Source organism: Eleutherodactylus coqui, chromosome 10 (genome assembly GCF_035609145.1).
Source record: "Eleutherodactylus coqui strain aEleCoq1 chromosome 10, aEleCoq1.hap1, whole genome shotgun sequence".
NCBI classification, from domain to species: domain Eukaryota; kingdom Metazoa; phylum Chordata; class Amphibia; order Anura; family Eleutherodactylidae; genus Eleutherodactylus; species Eleutherodactylus coqui.
This window is the reverse complement of record NC_089846.1, coordinates 96,116,005-96,133,597: the sequence shown is the minus strand read 5'-3', so window position 1 is coordinate 96,133,597 and position 17,593 is coordinate 96,116,005. Positions and strand designations below refer to the sequence as shown.

Sequence of the window (17,593 nt, the reverse complement as noted above, 5' to 3'; positions counted from 1 at the left end):
TGGCAGAAAAAGAGTAAGCCCCCTAGGAAAGCCAGGATACAAATTGGATTGGAAAGGGTTAAACCAACGGTACCCAGGGTGCTGGTCGATAGTGGGGATTGATAGATGGAGGTTAATTGCTTAAAGGAGAGTTACGGTAGAGTAGGATTTATCTCTAGAAGGAGAACTGCTTAACATACAAGTTATTCTATGTTGGTAAATTAGTAGCGGAATGTAACATTACACTAATTTGCCCTCCAATGGAGAGAAAAGTCGAACTTTATTGTTAAAGATTATGCATAATCTAAGTAATTAACCTTCCAGTGGAGCGCTGAGCTATAATTATTATTCTCAGTTTAGTAAAAAGTTATATTTGCTACAGTAAACCGCCTCTGTCTGTCAACGCCGCGCCGTCACGCACCAGCCACCTACATGCATTTACACTCAGCACATGAGCGTTGGGGCAACCTGTTACAGATCTGTAATGGAGCTGATGAGCTTTAATGTACGCCTTGTGCCAGGCACGTACCGTCTGGCTCTGTGGGTCACTGCTGTAAAGAGCTCAATCAGTCGTCGTGCTGCACGTTACATGTTCCATAAAATTCCTAAAAGGAAAAGTACAATTGCCTTGAACATTGGGTTCATTGGTAGAAGTAGTAAAATAACCACAGAACGTACAGGGCGCCGTGCCAACAGCCGCGTCATGCAGCTGCGTGTTCTTGTAACCGGGCAGAATTTGGAATGCTTAACATTGTATTCCCATCGACTGTAAAGTTACATCCGAACGCTGAAAGTAGTTTAAGTACCTTTACCGTAACATCCTCCCAGAAAATGGCTGGAAGCCTAATGGGCAGCTCAACCGCCATCATATTTCTTGTGTCACTAACGCTAAGCTGCCATATACTTTCGGTAGCTGTTGGCCAGCAGCTATTACTCCTGACCCTGTACACACACACACTCCGCCAAGCATTTATGTAGTCCGGAGAGGCTGATATCAGACTCCTCTGTGCCCCCCAGAGTCCTCTGATTGCAGCTTATGGTCCTTCAGTTGAAAATGCATGTTAAAAAGGAGAATGAGGCAACATAAAGAGAAGCTCCTCTTAAAGTGGCGGAGGCCATATCAGGAGAGTTAGACAGCAGCCGTATTCCCATGCTGGGGATCAGACAGGGATGTAGATATGAGCAGGGACTGAGTGACAGAGCCTGGTGAACCGAGAGGTCCTAGATGACCAGGCGTGTACAGTGCATGGGAGCAGAGGAGACTCCTAACCCACCATGATCTTAACCCAGAGACAGAGCAGGCATTGTAAAGGTCTGCAGCAGGACAGATGGGTCTGGAAGAGGACAAAAGAATCTGGGGGGACAGAAGGATGTCGAGGGGGACAAAGGAGTGTGAAGGAGGACAGAGAAATCTGAAGGAGACAGAGGGGTCTGGAGGAGTCCATTGGCGTCTAGAGGAGGACAGAGAAATCTGGAGGGGATAGAGGAGACTGGAGGAGGACAAAGGGGTCAGGAGGGGACAGGGGAAACTGGAGGAGGACAGAGAAACCTGGAAAGGTCACTAGAGTCTGGAGGAGGACCAAGAAATCTGGAGGAGTCTAGAGGAGGACAGAGGGGTCAGAAAGAGGACAGGGAGGTCTGAAATAGGACAGGGAAGTCTAGAAGAGACAGTATGATCTGGAGGAGGACAGAGTGGTCTGAAACAGGATAGTGGAGTCTAGAGTAGGGCAGGGGGGTCTAGAGGAGAACAGATGAATCTGGAGAAGGACAGAAGGCTCTAGAGGAGAACAGAGAAATCTCGTGGAGAACAGAAGGGTCTGGCAGTGCTTTATTCCCCTTTCTAAATTCAGAACATGTGTACACTGGGCCAAACCAAATATACATGTGTATGGAAGTGCAGGGTGAACAGATAATGTACATGGCCAGCCAGCGTGTGTATTTAGAGGGTCGGCTAATCAGGATCTGGAGTATAAAACTAGATTTTTCCATTAGCCTTATCTAATGCCACTACAGGACGCCATATTTGCCTTCCTACATAGTGAAATATCCTTCGCTCCTGCAGCTGAATGTTCAGCTATTGGCATTTCAATAAATATAATACAGGGGGTCACCTTGCTATAATACAGGGGTCATCTCTCTATAATAAAGGGGTCCCCTCTCTATAATACAGGGGTCCCCTCTCTATAATACAGGGGTCACCTCTCTGTAATATAGGGGTCACCGCTCTATAATACAGGGGTCACTTCTCTGTAATACCTCTGTCTTTTCTATACGATTATTTCCCGTAGGTTTTCCCGGCGCACACGGGACCGCACTGTCTTTTCTGGACAGTGTGCCATTTCAACAACAATTGAGTTTTCCGCAGGCGTGGAAACACTAACAAGTCTGCACCGCAGGTTTTGTTCCACCGCATTCTACTCTACTTTATAAACAATCGGAGCCACAATTAACCCCTTGTTCGCTGCGGACTATATATAGTTCATTAACTCCTGATTATATCACAGGCAGGTGACATCTGCGCCCGGAGGGCACTTCCCAGGTGCGTTCAGGACATGCATACCTGCCAAACTACATAACTCCCCGCCTTTCCTTCTGAGGTAATGGTGAGAGGTAAACGGGGCGGACGCATATGCCTCTATATGTATAAACCCATTTCTACCGTCCAGCACTATCCAGTGGAGAGAGAACAGACGGCACACAATGTCTTCATCAGGCCCCTTCCGACAGCTGCAGGATGGCTCCGTGTGCCCGCTATGTGAAGCCTACTTTGAGGACCCGGTGACCACAGAGTGTGGGCACAGCTACTGCAGGATGTGCCTGCTTAGCCATGCTGGTGGCAAAGACAACGCAGGGGGCCAGCTGTCGTGCCCGACATGTGCACGGGTGATGGGATGGAGGGCAGTTACCACCGACGTTCGCCTTGGGGTTACAACACGAATCGCCCAGAGGCTCAATTTCCAGGCCTTGCCACCCAGGAGGAGGAGGTATCAGGAGCAGGTGAGAGCGCGACGCCAGCCACAAAACACAACTGCGTTCTGTCTTATTGTACAAGGGTCTTATTACCAGCAGGATGGTCCCACGAGGCAGATGAACGAGATCCGGTTACATGAGCCATTCATGCCGCTCATTCCTGCCACAATAGAGGATCAATTAGCTTGTAGGAAACAAAGCATTAAGCCCCGCAGGCACAAGAGAGCAATTATATACATATAATAGTCACATGCGGCACTGTGCTAATGAAGCATTATGGTTGGGGACCTGTTACAGATTTTGCACTGGGGTCCAGGCAGATCTATCGTGCCGCCACCATGACGGCTGGCGCTATTGATTTGGTACGGAGCTCCCGTTGCGTTCCGCGGCTGCAGATGACATAATAATAATGAATCACCTTACATACAGATAGGAAATAGTAGAAGAACATCAGATAGTAGGAACTGTGTACACGTGTAGATAAGTACAGAGTATACGGCGCTCTCGAGGCGGTACCTATATATAACACTGGGTGCAACACTAACATCCTAGGTACTAATGTTAGAGCAATTATATCCACATGAAAAAACAAGAGCCATAAAAACACCCGCAACACCAGATAGAAACTGAATACACATAAAAATAAATAAATAATACTGCATATATACGTAACGCTGCAGGGAAACATCACACATGTAACACTGCAGAGAAACATCACACATGTAACACTGCAGAGAAACATCACACATGTAACACTGCAGAGAAACATCACACATGTAACATTGCAATAAAACATCACACATGTAACACTGCAGAGAAACATCACACATGTAACACTGCAGAGAAACATCATACATGTAACATTGCAGAGAAACATCACACATGTAACACTGCAAAGAAATATCAAACTTGTAACACTGCAGAGAAACAATTATATCCACATGAAAAAACAAGAGCTGTAAAAACACAAGATAGAAACTGAATACATATAAAAAAATAAAAAATACTGCATATATACGTAACACTGCAGAGAAACATCACACATGTAAAGCTGCAGAGAAACATCACACATGTAACGCTGCAAAGAAACATCACACATGTAATGCTGCAGAGAAACATCACACATGTAAAGCTGCAGAGAAACATCACACATGTAACGCTGCAAAGAAACATCACACATGTAATGCTGCAGAGAAACATCACACATGTAAAGCTGCAAAGAAAAATCGCACATGTAACGCTGCAAAGAAACATCGCACATGTAAAGCTGCAGAGAAACATCACACATGTAACACTGCAAAGAAACATCACACATGTGACACTGCAGAGAAACATCCCACATGTATCGCTGCAGAGAAAAATCACACATGTAAAGCTGCAGAGAAACATCACACATGTAACACTGCAGAGAAACATCACACATGTAACGCTGCAGAGAAACATCACATGTAACACTGCAGAGAAATATCACACATGTAACACTGCTGAGAAACATTGCACATGTAACACTGCAGAGAAACATCACATGTAACACTGCAGAGAAATATCACACATGTAACACTGCAGAGAAACATCAGACATAACAACATTGCAGAAAAACATCACACATGTAAGGGCGCCCACCCACTGGCGATTTTTTTCCCTGCGAAATTCACAGCATTTTTTTCTCTGCAGGGGTCTATGGGACTTGTAATGTTAAAATCGCGATCGCGCAAAATCGCAATTTACCGCGAAATCGCGATTTTGCGCGATCGCGATTTTAACATTACAAGTCCCATAGACCCCTGTAGAGAAAAAAATGCTGCGAATTTCGCAGGGAAAAAAATTGCCAGTGGGTGGGCGCCCTAATGCTGCAGATAAACATCACATGTAATGCTGCAGAGAAATATCACACATGTAACACTGCAGAGAAACATCACACATGAAACACTGCTGAGAAACATCACATGTAATGCTGTAGAGAAACATCACACATGTAACACTGCAGAGAAACATCACACATGAAACACTGCTGAGAAACATCACATGTAATGCTGTAGAGAAACATCACACATGTAACACTGCAGAGAAACATCACACATGAAAATCTGCTGAGAAACATCACATGTAATGCTGTAGAGAAACATCACACATGTAACGCTACAGAGAAACATCACACATGTAACGCTGCTGAAAAACATCACACATGTAACACTGCAGAGAAACATTGCACATGTAACGCTGCAGAGAAACATCACACATATAACACTGCAAAGAAACATCACGCATGTAACACGGCAGAGAAACATCCCACATGCATCACTGCAGAGAAAAATCACACACGTAACACTGCAGAGAAACATTACATATGTAACACTCCAGAGAAACATCACATGTAACGCTGCAGAGAAATATCATACATGTAACGCTACAGAGAAACATCACACATGTAACACTGCAGAGAAACATCACACATGTAACACTGCAGAGAAACATCACATGTAACACTGCAGAGAAATATCACACATGTAATACTGCAGATAAACATCACATGTAACACTGCAGAGAAATGTCACACATGTAAGGATGGGTTCACACGGGACGGATTTGCCGTCGAAATTCCACCCGGAAATTCACCGCGGCAAATCTGCCTGCGGCCGCGAATCGCGGTATTAGCTAGCCATGTTGACGAGATTTCTCAGAAATCTCGTCACACGGGACGGCAAATCCGCCGCAGCAAAGCTGGCAGAAACCGCCGCTGTGGTGCGGATTAGCTGGCCACAGCATGTTCATTCTTTTTCTTCCTCTGCTGCGGCCGCGCTCTCCTCTATGGGAGCGCCGGCCGCAGCGGAAGAGCGAGGGGCCGGGCCACTTCAAAACCCGCGGCTAAGTGCCTCGGGTTTTGAAGCAGCGCTTCTCCCGGCGGAAATCTCACGTTTTTTCGCTGCGGCTAAACCGCGAGATTTCCACCGGGATTTCGCTGTGTGGGAACCCAGGCTAATACTGCAGAGAAACATCACACCTGTAGCGCTGCAGAGAAACATCATACATGTAACATTGCAGAGAAACATCACACATGTAACACCGCAGAGAAACATCATACATGTAACGCCACAGAGAAACAATGCAAGTAATGCAGCAGAGTAAGGCTCCATTCACACGGTTGCAATAAAAACCACACGAAAAACTGCATTGGTGAAACTATGTGTGTTTTTACTAAGTTTGGTGCATTTTTTTTCATTGCAACCGAACTGCCCCGTGTTAATGGAGGTTAAGGCCTCCTTGACAGGGGCGTTGCATATTTCAGCTGGGGAAAAACGCACGAACGAGAGAAAGTTGCGACCAAGTCGTGGCTGAATCTCACATTTTCTCACTCATTCACAAGACTGGGTGCGGTGTAGAGGTGCAGCGCGAGTCGCTGCTAAACTCCCTCCCTTGCCGGCAGCTCCTATAGGCTTCTATGGGAGCTGCCGGCTGATTGTAGCCAAAAGATAGGGCATGAGCTATCTTTTTCAGCTGAGTGTAAAATCGGCAGCCGAATTCGGCGGCGGATGTGCTATTTTATTCGAACGGACGATTTTGCGCAGCTAAACATCACCCATCTGAATGAATGCACTGGAATCCAATGCTTCCTCCGATGGTCACAATTTATAGCCAACGTTGTTACACAGCTGAGTAATCCTGTATATATAATAACACAGCAGAGTAACATTGTGCATATCTGCTGTGTTATAGCACTGTATATACAACACCAGTGAGTAACGCTGCACATATCCTAATGCAGCGGAGTAATCCTGTATATATAATAACACAGCAGAGTGACATTGTACAAATAGGTAAGTCCACAAGTAACTCTGCAGACGATCGTATTTGTGCAGGTATTTTGCCGCGTAAAAAATCATCCAAAAATCGCGACCATACGAAGCATTGGAGTTGAACGATTTTTGGCTGTGTAAAAAAAATTACGCTAGAAAAAATAGCACATACACGACCGTTTTTGGTCGCCGGTCAAATATACTGCGTGAAAAGATAAGTCTTGACTAAAGATGAGCGAGTATACTAGCTAAGGCACATTATCTCCCCGCTCGTCTCTAAAGATTTGGGGGCCGGCTTGGGTGACAGGTGAATTGCGGCGGGGAGCGGGGGGGGGGGGGGAGAGGGAGATCTCCCCTCCGTTCCTCCCCGCTCTCCCCGCCCCCTGAATCTTTAGAGACGAGCGGGGAGATACTCGGCTAAGGCACTACTTGCTCATCTCTAGTCTTGACCTTTCTTATGCCGTAATATGCAGCAAGCTCCCATAGACTTCTATGGCAGCAGGAAAAAAAGGGAGGGAGTTACTCTGCATCCAATGCTGGGAGAAGACAGCTCTCCGTAATTAGGCATTTTTGGTCATTTCAAGCATTTTACAGCGATTGCTGCTTTTCATAGCTTCTGTGTATTTTTTGCCGATACGCAGCAGCGTCCCTGTGTGCATGGCTGGAAATACGCAAATAAAGACTGCGCCAAATCTTCATCCATGCGATTATACGGTGCGTACGGGCGAACGTAAAAACGCATGCAGCCGTATGAAGGAGGCCTAATGGCCGTCTCACATGAGTGTATGCATGAAACGCTGCATGTATAGCTCAGTGTTTTACCGCTGTGTGCGCCGGCGGTGAGCAGGCATATCACCGTGTAGGGCAGCGATCTCACGCCGTCATGCTCAGGCTGTCTTGTTTTTCTTAACTTTCCGCTCTGTAGCTCAGTGACGTTCCGTATAAACGCTACACATAATCAATGTAATTGCGTATGCGCAGTACGCGCCCATATAGGGCAATAGGGCTCTATCGCACGTAATAAGCGGTAAAATGGACTTTGCTGCGTTATTTTTGACGCACGTATTATTTGCAATGTATATACGCAATTGTGAGCGAATGAATGAAAATCAATGGACTTTCATTGACTCCATTCACCGTGTAATACGCAATGAAATTACGCTCGTGTGAGTCTGCCTTAGTACATACGAGGAACACAGCAGCAGTAATGGAGGAGGCTGATGTATTTATAAGCAGCAGAACTGACCAACCACCTGGCATAGATCACCTGTACATATAAGGGAGCAGCGTTACAGTGTGTCGGCGCACCCCAGCACGCTGCTCTCCTTCACTGAGGTCTACGCACATGTTATATAGTTACCCCACCCCCGAGTCTGTAGTTTATACCCCATGGTATCCCTGTGCTGGAAATCATCTTTCTATGCAGTGATGGGCTTGTTCTCCTACACAGATGCAAATATGTGTAAAGCATGCAGTGTAAAGCATGGGGGAAGAAGTAGAGCAGCAGGCATCTGAAGTAGAGGGAAGATGTATGTCAGTAAATGGTGTATGGACAGCCCCTAGGCAGGAGAGCTTGCAGCCCGGGACCTCTGTAGGGTGGGCTATAATAGCGAGACACATAATAGACCCTCTAATACCCGACAGGACGGAACATTCCTGTGGATCCGATCATCATGTGATTTACCCGTACAACACAGCGCTCCATTATCCTGCGCACAATAGTTTCGTATACCAGAGTTGCCTCTCATGCAGAGGTCGGCCGTCATTCAGATCCACTGCGCCCCCTCCTGGTAGCTTCAGTAGACATTCAGCTTCTCCACCTGTTTTCCTGGACTTGTAACATCGGAAATCAAGAACAAGTAGACATTTGATGATGAGGAGGAGGAGCTTTTTGCTGTTTGTGGCGTTCGCCTACGTGTTTCCTGACCAGCAGCCTGCAGCGTGTCGCAATGTTATTGCATTGCATTCCATTGATACCGCGCTGCACGTGCCCATGTGGGGGTTTGGTAGTCATGGCCACTGCATTAGGAACAGCTGGCACGTGGCATCTTGAGATCAATTACGCGGTACCACGTGATGGCCATGTCCTGATCTGCTCTCAGATGATGCGCCAACCTCTCCTCGGCGCAGTAGAAGGCAACATTTGGTGGTCATGGGTAAATGTGGTGACTTTGACCAAAGGCAGATTGCTGGTGCCGGACGTGTGGTGCCAATATTTCGGAAACAGTCATACTTGTTGGCTGTTCCCGGTATCAAGAGTGAACCAAGACTGGGTGCACCATGCACAGACATCCGATAGAGGATCACAGAGTGGAAGGCCGTGTGGCTGATCCTAGTGGCGAGCGTCAGATGGCCCAGCAAAACAACAGCGAAGAAGTGAGACAAATTTCCACAATGACTATGCAGCATACCTTGTGTTGATTGGGATTCAATAGTCGAAGACCGACTAGGGTGCTCCTGCCAGCAATGCCTCACATGGGCCCAGGAAAGATGTGAATGAACCATGGACATGTTAGGGAATAAATCATATTCCAGAAGATTTCACTGATCTGCTCCAGATTGGTTATAATGAGAAGCTTCATGCATGAATATATGTATTTGAACTGACTGGTGTTATCCGTCAGTCCCCAATACCCTTCTGGTTTATTCAAAGGAAGTACAATGCAAATATAATTGACCATGACACACTAATTACATGCATGCTCCCCCCCCCCCCCCAACATCATAACAACTCATGATTTTCTTAGTATGTAGTGATGCTAATGATTAACATATGTTTACACCCCAGGTGTATGTCGCTATGTGAACATGTAGTTCCTATATACTCAAGTAGCATAGACTTTATTAATATTCCAATCTGAGAGAAGGAATGAAGTCAGAGATAAGAAGTTCCTCCCCTTGATAGCCAGCGCTGGGAAGATGCGGAGGGGTTAGCTTTAACATTGTACTTGTACATACTAGGGTATAATATTGAGCTTGTTAACCATTTAACTGCTAACTATTTCCTATGAAGGTGGATATATGAAAATATATATGTTTGCCTAGGCTGATATAAGAAACACATTTATATTATTATTATTACTACAACAGACACACATGGTAGAAGGTCGCCTGGAGTGATGAGTTCCATTTTTTGCTACCATACAGATGGCTGGGTCCAAGTCTGATGTAAGCAGCATGAACCCATATCCCATGGGTGTGCCGTTGGGGTTCAACAGGCCAATGCTGGTGGTGTCATGGTCTGGGGAGTGTTTTCCTGGTGTGGCCTGCTACGACCGTTGGTCGTCATACCACAATCCTTCAATGATAAGCACTACAGGGACCAGTTAGCTTACCATCTGCACCCGTATCTTCAGGAAGTCTTCCATGACCACAGTGCCAGCTTTCACCAGGACAACCCTCTGTGTCATTGAGCTTGGATCAGTAGGGGTGGTTGGAGGAACAGGACAATGAATTCTCTGCTCTGCCCTGGCCCCCAAACTCACCAGACTGTAACACCATTGAGCATGTTTGGGATCTGCTGGAAAGGTCTATGAGATCTGCTCCCACTTATCCACAACATGTGACTATCTGCCAGAGCTGCTGCAGCAGGCATGGGGCGAGTCCAGTATGGAGGTTGTTCGCCACCTTGTGCATCTGAAAGCCCTGATTGCCCAAAAACGGTAGACCAACCTGTTACTGTGTGGGCGTTCCTAAAGCAGTGGTCGCTCAGTCTAAAATGCTGCCATCTGGGGTCCTAAGACTGTAAGGGTGTATGTACACGGGCAATCTTATCATGCGAGTTATCTACATTGCGCGATACACAAAACTTGCCCGAAAGTAGAGCTCATTGTTTGCAGTGCGTCTGCTTACAGGTACGGAGTTTCTCCTGCAACCATGCTGTGAGATAAAGTGCAGCAAGTCCTGTTTTTCTGCGCTTTTGCAGGAAAGTTGTCCATTATTTCCTATGGGCGAGTTTTTAAAAAAATCGCATCGCACACGCATGTAGATGCAAATTTCATGCAAGGGCGACGCAATTTTTTAAATTTTTTGCCTTGAAACAAAATGTGATTTTCCCACCTGTACAGCGACGCGTTTTCCTTGCAGACTGCGCTGCACTCACATAAAAAAGTTGCGGGTTTGCAAATGCATTATTGGGGTCTGGGTTTCCTTTGCACTCGCCCCTTTGAACGCACCCTTAAAAAACTAACACTGGGATGAGGTTTCATTTTGGATGATTTTGTGGTCTTTTGTTACCCCCCGCTATGAACTAACCCCAGTTCCTAAATACAACCTTCTCTTTCTTTCCAGGAGATCTAGAGGTGGGCGGAGCATGAGGCTGCGGACGCACACGAATCGCCTTCTATGGATTTCCAGTCTTCTGTGATGGCCTGCAGAGCATCTCATCTTTGCGGCCCAGGGAGTGATGGGAAATCCGCCTGTAATTTATGTATTTATGTGATGTGATTGCATGTTTTTGTAGTGTTTGTATTATACTGTGATGATGTTTTTCTATACTGATATATATATATATTAAACATGTTGTATATGTGACCCGCATTGTCTTCTGCTTTATATATACAGAACTCGTCACATTTGCATCTACTGCTTTTTATATGTCTCACATAAGCAGAAGAGACTTTGGTGCAGAGTATCGCAGCAGGGGAAATATTATTCCCGTTTTTAGATTAATTGTATTTATATTCCCTGTCTGTATTGAAGACATCCTGAGGCTAACCTCACACTGGCGAGCGCGATACGTGTCCGTGAATCCCGCCCCCGTATAGCGCTCCCCACCATGTGAATACTCTGAGGATTGGGAGACCGTGCGATGCTGCCGCCTGCCCCGTTGAGAACAATGGGCGCTGCGATGCGAGAGCACGTAGAAAAATAGAACATGCCGCGATTTGTTTCCCGCATCACATCGCGGTGCCATGCGGAAAAACACTGCTCATGTGTATGATCCCATTCAAAAGAATGGGGTTCATATTTGTGCGAGATTTGTGCGACTCGCAATGCACAAATCTCACGCGATTTTCACGCCACTGTGAAGGCGGCCTGATATCCATGACACTTTGGCTGCTCTCGCACGGGTGTTTTATAGGGTTTTCAAACGCGTTTGGCTGTTTTTAATGCACCCCATCATTGCAATGGGTCATAAGGTGCGTTAAAAATCACTGAAACGCACTAAAATAGAGCAGACGGCATTCGGAAATGCTGGTCTGAAAAGTCCGATTGAAATCAATCGTGGCGTTTTACAACATTTTTGGCTGACATTGCAAGCGCCGTGCTAAACGCTATAAAACCGCTTGTATAAGAATGGCCTTCCTGTAACTTTTCACCTTGTGCTGTGTACACCGGGAGTCATGTCATCGTCATCACAGGCAGGAATGCAATGACAGGTAGCACCTATATAACACACGATCCACCATTCACAATAGGTGATGTCACAGGTCACCTGCCCAGGTCACATAGCATACCCGCAACACTCTCCCATAGAAGTCTATAGCTGATAATGGTCACAGCTCACCTCTGTCCCAAAATGCAACTGTTCCCTCTGCACCCCTCTATAGCTGCACCCTGACTGCTACTTCTCCACTTCCTATAGCTACACCCTGACTGCTGATTCTCCAAACCCAGGCTGCTCCCTCTACTCCCCCTACAGCTACACCCCTGACGACTACATCTGCACCCCCTATAACTACACCCCTGCTACTTCTCTACCTCCTATATCGGCCCCGAAGACTGCTCCCTGTACTCCCCCTATAGCTACACCCATCGCCGCAACTTCTCAACCTCCTATATCGGCCCTGCAGACTGCTCCCTGTACTTCCCCTATAGCTACACCCATCACTGCTACTTCTCTACTTCCTATATTGGCCCCGCAGACTGCTCCCTGTACTCCCCCTATATCTACACCCATCACCGCTACTTCTCTACTTCCTATATTGGCCCCGCAGACTGCTCCCTGTACTCCCCCTATATCTACACCCATCACTGCTACTTCTCTACTTCCTATATCGGCCCCGCAGACTGCTCCCTGTACTCCCCCTATAGCTACACCCATCACCGCTACTTCTCCACCACCTATAACTGCCTACAAATAGGGACAGCTGTGAAGGCGCAGTATAGATGCTGTAGGGTCCCAGTATGGCAGCAGACTGCTGTCTGGAGGACCCCTTCGCCATCCTCCCCGGTATACAGAGCAGCACATCAGGGTTATTATTAATTCCTCTAGTTCCCTGCAGAGATCCACATCTATTTATCACCTGGACGCAGTTCCTGTTCAGCCACATTTTTCTGGTCTCGGCCTCATAAAGGATATTCTACGCTGACAGACGCCCTCAGGAATCAAAACAATCTGCCCAGCATTATGTAATGTCCTCAGCGCACGCGGAAACAACACGGCGTACAGCGATGGATGAGTAACGCGGGGTGGAGCGCCAGGCAGGACAATATACGGGCCCCATGCTATCCAACAACTTGCCCCCTTCTGTGTCTCCAATCATCCACCAGTACTTGTGAGCCATGAAATGTATCTACTCAGTTCTTGCAATCTAATAGTAGGAGGGTGAGGGGGTCCCCAACATGTCGGGGCGGAGGACACCTTTTTACCCTCCTTCCAGCATTTTTCTGGTCTCCTCCTTGTGTGTGTTTTGTTCCTATTAGTGTGCCCACACTTTTGCCCCGGGATATTTGTGCCCTTGCCCCAAAGTGTTTGTCCTTTTTCCCCACTGTGTTTGTTCCTTTGACCTGGTTTGTTTGTGCCCTTGCCCCAGAGTCGTCGTCCCCTTGCCTCACTGTGTTCATTCCTTTGCCCCGGACTGTTTGTCCCTTGGCTTGGGTGTGTTGTCCTTTTGCCCTGGTGTGTTCGTCCGTTTGCCCCGGACTGTTTGTCACCTTGCCCCGCTGCATTCATCCTTTTGCTCGGGTGTGTTTGTCCTTTTGTCCTGGTGTGTTCATCCGTTTACCCTGGTCTGTTTGTCACCATTACCCAGAGTGTTCGTCCCTTTGCCCCAGTGTCTTTGTCCCCTTGTCCCCCTGTGTTCATCCCTTTGCCCCGGACTGTTTGTGCCCTTGCCCCGCTGCGTTCATCCTCTTGCTCTGGTGTGTTGTCCTTTCGTCCTGGTGTGTTCCTCCTTTTACTCTGGTGTTTATTCCTTTGCCCTGAAATGTGTTTCTCCTCTTGCCCCAAGTGTTTGTCCCTTTGTCAAAGTGTGTTTGTCGCTTTTCCTTGGAGTGTTTGTCCGTTTGCCATGGTATGTACGTACCTTTGCCCCGGACTGTTTGTTCCTTTGCTCGGGTGTGTTCATCCCTTTATTCTGTGGTGTTCTTCCCCTTGCCCAGAAATGTGTTTGTCCTCTTGCCCTAGAATGTTCAGCCCTTAGTCTCGGATTGCTCATCCCTTTGCCCCAGTGTATTTGTCCCTTTTCTGCGGTATATTAATCCCTTTACCCCAGGGTATTCGTCCCTTTGCCTTGATGTGTTTGTCACTTTGCTCAGGTGTGTTCGTCCTTTTGCCCCGGTGTGTTCGTCCCTTTGCTATGATCTGTTCCCCCAGAATATTTATCTCGCCACAGCAGGTTCATCCCTTTGCCCCACTGTGTTCATCCCTTTACCCCGGTGTCTTTGCCCCCTTTCCCCACTAAGTTCATTTCTTTACCCCGGTGTCTTTGCCCCCTTTCCCCACTAAGTTCATTTCTTTTCCCAGGTGTGTTTGTCCCCTTGCCTCATTGTGTTTGTTCCTTTGCTTGGTATGTTTCTCCCGGTTTTCCTGTAGTGTTCATCACTTTGCTCTGGTGTGTTTGTCCCTTTGTCCCGGACTGTTTGTTGGTTTGTTAAGGTGTGTTCATCCCTTTTCCCAGGTGTGTTTGTCCCTTTACCTCATTGTGTTTGTTCCTTTGCTTGGTGTGTTTCTCCCTTTTCCTTGTAGTGTTTGTCGCTTTGCTCTTGTGTGTTCATCCCTTTACCCCGGTGTCTTTGCCCCCTTGCCCCACTAAGTTCATCCCTTTACCCCAATGTCTTTGCCCCCTTGCCCCACTAAGTTCATCCCTTTTCCCAGGTGTGTTTGTCCCCTTGTCTTATTGTGTTTGTTCCTTTGCTTGGTGTGTTTCTCCCTTTTCCCTGTAGTGTTTGTCGCTTTGCTCTGGTGTGTTTGTCCCTTTGCCCCGGACTGTTTGTCCGTTTGCTCAGGTGTGTTTTCTTTCCTTTGCCCCAGTGTGCTTTTTCCTTTTCTGCTGAGTGTTCGTCCCTTTACTCCAGAGTGTTCATCCCTTTGCCTCGGTGTGTTTGACACTTTGCTCCGTTGTGTTCATCCCTTTGCCCCACAATGTTTTTCTCACCACAGCACGTTCGTCCCTTTGCCCTGGTGTGTTCGTCCTTTTTCTCCAGAATGTTCTTCTCTTTGCCCCGGAGTGTTTGTTCCTTTGCCCTGGTGTGTTTATCCCTCTTTGCAGTATGCGCCTGGCTTACCCCTTTTGTGCTGATGTTTGTTAGGCCACAGTACACACCTGCCAGAGTCTCTGGTTGCACAACTTCACACAGCTCTGCAGCTGCAGGGATCAGGGGATGGTGACAACAGGTGAAACTAGCGGAGAGTGCAGCGAGGCCACCTGCTGGACAGCTGCAGAACTGCAATATGCACTGGCACTGCCTGCAGAGAGCTACGGTATGTCCTACGACCAGACGTTCAGCTACAGTACTGCCGGAGTGGGCTGTGCCCAGGACATTTCTCGGCTCTTCTGGCAGTCCGGGTGGTCTCCCCATCTTTCAGGGAGTCTCCTTGACTTCTGGGAGAGTTGGTGAGTATGATCTGAAGCGGTCACATCCTATAAACCCCATAAACTAAGGTTATAGGCTGCGGAGTCCGGGGATGTGACTGCTGCTCAGTGCACATCGTTCATCACAATCACACCGTCCTCTCCTGTCCGCCATAACTAATTTATGGGGCTCACAGGACCTGATAGCTTCCCTCTATGTAGACTCTGAATGGTCTCCTTGAGGGCTCACTCAGGAGTATATCGCCCATGTATTCCGTGCATAATTCTTCATGCACGTAAAATATGCAGTACACAGTAAATACACATGTAACATGCGTATTTGCTGCATATGTTAAATCCCCATAGCCTATATTGGTGCGTAAGAAACGCAGGTGTGAGTGGCCCAATAGAAATCAACAGGCTTTTAGCACCGCGTATTACAAATACACGTATAATACACTGGTGACATACACCCGTGTGAGTGAGCTCTTACATACTATATCACAGATGCATTGTAATTGGATTGGACTGGCTCCAGGGGAAAACAAGGCCCTGGGCACTATGCCAATCAGATCCCCCCGACCACCACATAAAGATGGTTTTCCCATAATTTCCCTTTAATGCCAATAATACCATCTCATAGTGACTGCACAATACAGCCATTCAGTGCCCAATTAATACTGCCATACAATAATACCTCCATAGAGTGCATACATAATAACACCATACAGAAAATGCATACATAATACTGCCACTGAATGTATACATAATACTCCCATGCAGTGCCGAGACCATGCAGCCATTCACTACTGAATTACAAAACACTTACATACAATGCATACACAATACCGCCATACAATGCATACACAATACCGCCATACTGTACCCAATTAAAACTGCTATACCATGCGTACATAATACCTCCATACAATGCACACATGATACCCCCATACAGTGCATACACAATACTGCCATACAGTAGATAGATAATACTGCCATATATGCTCTATTATATTGACTAATAGAAATGACAGTGGAGAAGAGATTTTTTCACCTCCACTCTCTTTTTGCTCCTGCAGGTGCCATCTACAGTGATCCCTTGTTAAAAAGAAGGGTCTTGGGCTACTGCCCAGTATGCCGCTCCCTAAAACTGTCCCCGGAACTGGCATCAACACAAGAATCTGCAAGGAGGAAGTTACCTGAAGAAATCTGTAGACATTCCCTAATAAAAAAGTGTGTAAAGCCAACAATGAAAGAGGAATAGAACATTCCACAGCTCACATGACGAGCGCAAAAGTGCAAACAAGTCAACTCATGCTGCCCAAAAACGACACCGCTATATGCTGCACAACATCTCCATATAGCAGCCTAAAGTACAAAGCTGACGAGATGGAAATGATGGATGGGGATCATTTATAGTGGAGAAACGACCCCTTGTAGGGAGGCTCTAGTAACTTGTTGTACCGCCTCTAGCTTGGATACAAGATGTGATACAGGAGGGCATGGAGGCTCTAGTACCCTGTTGTACCACCTCTAGCTTGGATACAAGATGTGATACAGGGAGCATGGAGGCTCTAGTACCCTGTTGTACCGCCTTTAGCTTGGATACAGGATGTGATATGGGCAGGCATGGGGGCTCTAGTCCCCTGCTGTACCACCTCTAGCTTGGATACAATATGTGATACGGGCGGGCATGGAGGCTCTAGTACCCTGTTGTACCACCTTTAGCTTGGATACAAGATGTAATACGGGCATGCATGGCTGCTCTAGTATCCTGTTGTACCGCCTCTAGCTTGGATACAAGATATGATACGGGTGGGCATGGAAGCATATAGGTTCTGTATGGTATTTTTTGTGAGACCAAATGTCCTTCAGCCAAGTGCCTGGAAATGGTTCCGACAGACGCATGGGTGTAACAATAGCGCCACTTGTCTCTGGATGGTGGACAACGGAACAGTTGGAGCTGCTGGTGCTTGTCGAACAATCAGACGCTCTCTACTGGTGGTCTGTAGGGGGCGTCCTGAGCCCGGTTACCTTGTGTGCCCTCACACATCAACTGGTCCCAACACCTCCTAACAGTCTGATCAGACGCTCCTCTCTATTGGTGGTCTG

The 17,593-nt window shown here is 47.1% G+C and overlaps 1 long non-coding RNA gene across 1 annotated transcript; it reads left to right on the top strand.

The window, feature by feature from the left end:
* The first annotated feature begins 2,580 nt into the window (after positions 1-2,580).
* LOC136580734 (uncharacterized) lies at positions 2,581-11,276 on the top strand. Its single transcript, XR_010787003.1, has 2 exons — positions 2,581-2,976; positions 11,034-11,276. It is a non-coding gene; the product is annotated as an uncharacterized lncRNA (long non-coding RNA).
* The last annotated feature ends 6,317 nt before the right edge of the window (positions 11,277-17,593 follow it).